The sequence below is a fragment of the Triticum dicoccoides genome, chromosome 6B (genome assembly GCF_002162155.2).
Source record: "Triticum dicoccoides isolate Atlit2015 ecotype Zavitan chromosome 6B, WEW_v2.0, whole genome shotgun sequence".
In the NCBI taxonomy this organism is placed as follows: Eukaryota; Viridiplantae; Streptophyta; class Magnoliopsida; order Poales; family Poaceae; genus Triticum; species Triticum dicoccoides.
In genome coordinates, this window is record NC_041391.1 from 583,019,576 (window position 1) to 583,025,231 (window position 5,656).

Here is a 5,656-nt window from a genome sequence, read left to right on the forward strand (position 1 = left end):
ACTCAGGAGGGGCCCTTTGAATATGGAATCTCAATGTCGTCAGAAGGAAATTATTGTGTTAATTGAAAATATCTTGGATCAAGAGGGAATTTTCTGGCTACAAAGAGGGTGTGCAAACTGGTTGACGCGCGGGGATCGGAATGCATCTTTCTTCCATAACGCTTCCACAACCACGAAAAAAAGAAATAATATAAAGAAACTCTTGGACGAGTCAGGAAATTGGATAAGAGAAGAAGATTTGAAAGATCATATTACTAAATATTTCTCAAAGCTTTTCACGTCGGAAATTCAGCATCCGAATCAGGAAGTGTTCTCACATGTCCCTAGGAAAGTGTCAAATGAGATGAACAAGGCTCTGCTCGCCCCTTATAACGCGGAAGATGTTCGTAAGGCTCTATTCGATATTGGGGACTTGAAAGCTCCAGGGCCAGACAGACTCCATGCCATTTTCTATAAAAGGTTCTGGCCTATGCTGGGGGAAGACCTAATTGAGGAGGTCCTGAAAGCAATCAACACTTGTACTATACCAAATGGCTGGAATGAGACGGCGATTGTGATGATTCCAAAAATAAATACTCCAGAAAAGGTAAATCAGTTTAGACCAATAAGCTTATGTAATGTGGTCTATAAGATAATTGCAAAAATGATGGCCTCCCATTTGAAGGTTCTCCTACCAGAAATAATTAGTCCAACACAGAGTGCATTTGTACCGGGAAGAATGATAACGGATAATATTTTAGTGCCTACGAATGTTTTCACACAATCAAGAACAAAAAAGTGGGTAGAGAGGGCTTGTGTGCTATTAAACTTGACATGCACAAAGCATATGATAGAGTAGAATGACCTTTCTTGAAGGAGATCATGTTGAAATTGGGCTTCCACCAAGAGTGGGTTAAATTAATTATGCAATGTGTATCAACTATCGAATATAGAGTAAGGATAAATGCAGAGGAAAGTTAGAGCTTCAAATCGACGAGAGGTTTGAGACAGGGTGACCCACTGTCACCATATCTATTCCTGCTGTGCACAGAGGGGCTGACTGCCTTGCTTACGCATGCGGAGGAGAACGGAAACATATCAGGAGTTAAGGTTTGTAGAGATGCCCCACCTGTCACCAATCTTCTCTTTGCGGATGATTCATTCATCTTGATGAAAGCCAACCAAGATAATGCGGCGGCCCTGAAATCAGCACTTGATTTATATTGTGTGGCGTCGGGACAACTAGTTAGCGTGGAAAAATCTAGTATTTTCTTTAGCCCTAATACAGGAGTTGAGATGAGAGAACAAGTGTGTACAACTTTGAATATAATGACCGAGGCTTTGAATGATAAATATTTGGGTCTGCCAGCAAATGTGGGGGTTGATAAAACAGACTGTTTTATGTTCCTTATCGAACGTATCATTAAGAAGATCAGTGGTTGGAAGGAAAAACTTCTATCTGTCGGGGGGGGGAGGAGATCCCGCTCAAGGATGTGATCCAAGCCATACCCACCTATGCAATGTCGGTCTTTAAAATTCCTAAAAAATCTGTAAAGAATCATTGACGCAATAGCGCATTTCTGGTGGGGTGATGAGGAGAACCAGAGGAGGATGCACTGGATGGCCTGGTATAAAATGTGTGTCCCAAAGAACCATGGAGGAATGGGATTCCATGATATCCACTGTTTCAGTCTGGCTTTACTCGCTAAGCAGGCTTGGCGTCTACTTGATAACCCTGACTCCTTGTGTGCCACTATTCTAAGAGCAAAGTACTACCCTGATGGTGATTTGCTGAACTCCAAGCCAAAGCATGGGGCGTCTTTCACCTGGCAAAGCATTAGGGCGGGCATAAGCACTCTGAAACGTGGCTATATTTGGCGAGTGGGAAATGGACAAAACATCAATATCTGGGAAGATGCATGGATCCCAAATTGTGCCACCAAGAAAGTTGTGACCCCTAAGGGGGGACAATTGTTATCAAAAGTGGTTGACTTGATTGACCATGTCTCCAGTAATTGGAATGAAGACCTGATTAGACAAACTATGTGGCCCATTGATGCACATTGTATTCTTTCAATCCCACTACCACAACATGTTATGGAAGATTTCATTGCCTGGAGTAATACAAAGAACGGGTTATTTTCAGTAAGATCTGCTTACTATGTGGAGTGGAATCATCCATATGGAAGCAAACTAAAATATTCTATCGGGATGGGACGAACTACACCTAACCCTATATGGTGTCAGATATGGCAGTTAGCTTGCCCGGCAAAAGTCAAAAAAAAATTATATGGTGTACTTTACATGGCACTCTCCCATGTCGAGTAACTCTTGCTAATAGACACATGAAGGTCTCGCCCATATGCCCTACCTGCTCTCTGGGTCTAGAAGACACGAAACATATGTTGTTCCGATGTAGTAAAGCAAGGGAGGTTTGGAAGAAACTTGGGATGGACGAGATTATTAACAAAGCATGTGAGGTTGATCGTGCTGGAGAGGCGATTTTGGAATATCTTTTACTTCTCCCAGATCATGACTTGAGAATCATGGGTTTCCAAAATGTACAAGAGATGATAGCTATATCAACTTGGTATATATGGTGGGAAAGACAGAAATTGGTGCATAAGGAAGCAACTCAGAATGCAACTCAGATATCAATGGGGATCATGGCCCTTGCAGCAATTTTTGTGAAAGCTTCATGTCCAAGAGCATCCATAAGAGAGGGGGGTTGGTACTGCCCTCCTAGGGGCTTCGTAAAACTAAATGTTAACGCGTCTTTTGATCATGACATGCTAACAAGGACGATGGGTGCAATCTTGAGAGACGACAAAGGTAGGTTTATTGCAGGAGGAAATGGAAAGATCGAATATTGTATGGATGTTCTGATGGCAGAAGCTTCAGCCCTGAAATTTGGCTTAACTTTGGCACAAAGGGAAGGATGTAACCGCCTAATTATCAACTCCGACAATATGGAGGTCATTGATACCATGCAGGACAGAGGACAATCAACGGGAGCAGCGGCAGCAATATTTGACGACTATTTTCACTATGCATGTGATTTTATTGTAACTAGATTTGAGCATTGTAATAGAGAGGCAAACAAAGTAGCTCATGAACTCACTAGATTAGCTAGATTTCCGTGACTTCAGACTGGTTTGAGGAGCCTATCAATGAAATTGTAACGATCCTCACAAACAATGTACTGATTATTTCTAATTAATAAAGTCTTGTTTTAACTCAAAAATAAGCCATCTCAAGACCACAAGGTAAGTATATGCATCACACTCATGTGCATGATGATCTCTTGCTACTGCACATATTGTTTGCAAGAAGGATCCATGAACATGAAGGTATACCTATTCTATCTACATCATTTGCTCTGGTGCATATAGCCAAGATACATGTAACTCATTGCTTGCTCTGACATGCTTATGCATTCACATGTTCTTACACTCCATCATTACATGATTGCATACATCTAGGGGGAGCCTATGCATGTTACATGTCTTTCCAAAGCTTTACCTATTGCTATTCATATATCTATCTAAAGCTTTGATGTATGTTGTCATCAATTACCAAAAAAGGGGAGATTGAAAGCACAAGTGCTCCCTGGGTGATTTTGGTAATTAATGTCGACATATCTCTTGTTGGACTAATGTTTTTATCAAGTACATTTCAGATGAGTTCAACAATGGAGTGGCAAGGACAATAGGATGTGGAACCCCTTCAAAATGCTAAGGACAAAGATTGGCAAAGGATCAAGACTCTTCATTTTCATTTTAGTGATCCAAGATCACATTGAGTCCATAGGAAAACCAATACTATTAAAAGGGGATGAGGTGTTGCTTAATGGTCTACTTGCTCAAAGTGCTTAGTGATATTGCTCCAAAACCCTTAACCACTTTATCATTTCCACATATGTCCAAGACCTAAAGTCAAACTCGGCCCCACCGATTTGATCTATTCGGCGCCACCGAGTTCACTTGACATAGCCACTGCCGGAAACCCTAATCAATTCGTTCACATCGATATGGATCTCGGTCTCACCGAGATGGCCTTGTAAACTCTCTATTGCCTATTGCAATTATTTCGGTCTCACCGAAATGAGCGATCAGTCCCACCAAGTTTGTCTGACCAACTCTCTGTTTGATTAATTGTTGAATTCGGTCTCACCGAGTTCATGCGATCGGTCTCACCGAGATGAGGTTTTGCCCTAGCCCTAGCACATCGGTCCCACCGAGTTGATCTCGTCGGTCCCACCGAGATTCCTAACATTCACATTTTGAACTAAATCGGTCTCACCGAGTTCTTCTATTCGATCTGACCTAGTGGGTTAAAAAGTGTGTAATGGTTCGATTTTGTGTGGAGGCTATATATACCCCTCCACCCTCTTCTCCATTTGTGAGAGAGCCATCATATTGTGCCTACACTTCCACTACTCATTTTCTGAGAGAGAGAACCACCTACTCATGTGTTGAGACCAAGACATTCCAGTCCTACCACAAGAATCTTGATCTCTAGCCTTCCCCAAGTTACTTTCCACTCAAATCATCTTTCCACCATAGCCAAATCTGTGGGAGAGAGTTGAGTCTTGGGGAGACTATCATTTGAAGCACAAGAGCAAGGAGTTCATCATCAACACACCATCTATTACCTTTTGGAGAGTGGTGTCTCCTAGATTGGTTAGGTGTCACTTGGGAGCCTCCGTCAAGATTGTGGAGTTGAACCAAGGAGTTTGTAAGGGCAAGGAGATCACCTACTTCATGAAGATCTACCCAAGTGATGCAAGTCCTTCGTGGGCGATGGCCATGGTGGGATAGACAAGGTTGCTTCTTCATGGACCCTTCGTGGGTGGAGCCCTCCATGGACTCGCGCAACCGTTACCCTTCATGGGTTGAAGTCTCCATCAACGTGGATGTACGGTAGCACCACCTATCGGAACCACGCCAAAAATCTCCGTGTCTTCATTGCGTTTACAGTTTCCAATCCCATCCCTTTACTTTCTTGCAACTAGCATGCTTTACTATTTCCGCTGCTTATACTCTTGCCATGCTTGCTTGAAGTGTGTTGGAAATGCTTAAAATTATGCTAATCTACAACCTCAACTTGAAGAACTTAAAAACTGCTACTTTTGCTTGTTGAGTTTTTAATCACACCCCCCCCCCCGACACCTCTTCTTGATCCTTTCAGCGTAAAATGAATCATGCACGCGCGGCGAGAAGAGACCCCTTCTATGCCTGCCTACGAAATCTGCGGATACGGCCAACCACACATCGCACAACAATTCATCCTCCATGACCGAGTACCCCACCATCATTCATACACTACAAAAACGGCATGGTGCTCGAAAATTAGCTCAATGGCATTTGACCTAACACCTGTCGGCGTGGTGTCCACCATGGACGCCGTCCACTAGGGAGGAGGAGTGTACCTGGCCACGGACGGGCCCTGGGTTGACGATGCCGTCATAAAAGGCGAGCGGGCACGTCAGTGCTGGTTGCGGGGGGGTCTGGCAATTCCTGTGTGGCGGCCGGAGAGGTACAACGGCGGCGTCGGAGGAGAAGGGTGCAGATGCAAAACAAGGGGGAGAAGGGCGGATTGAAAGAAAATGGGACCGGGAGGGGGATTTAGTGGCCGTGGGTGTCCGAGTCCTACGTGGCTATTGTCCGGGCTCCCG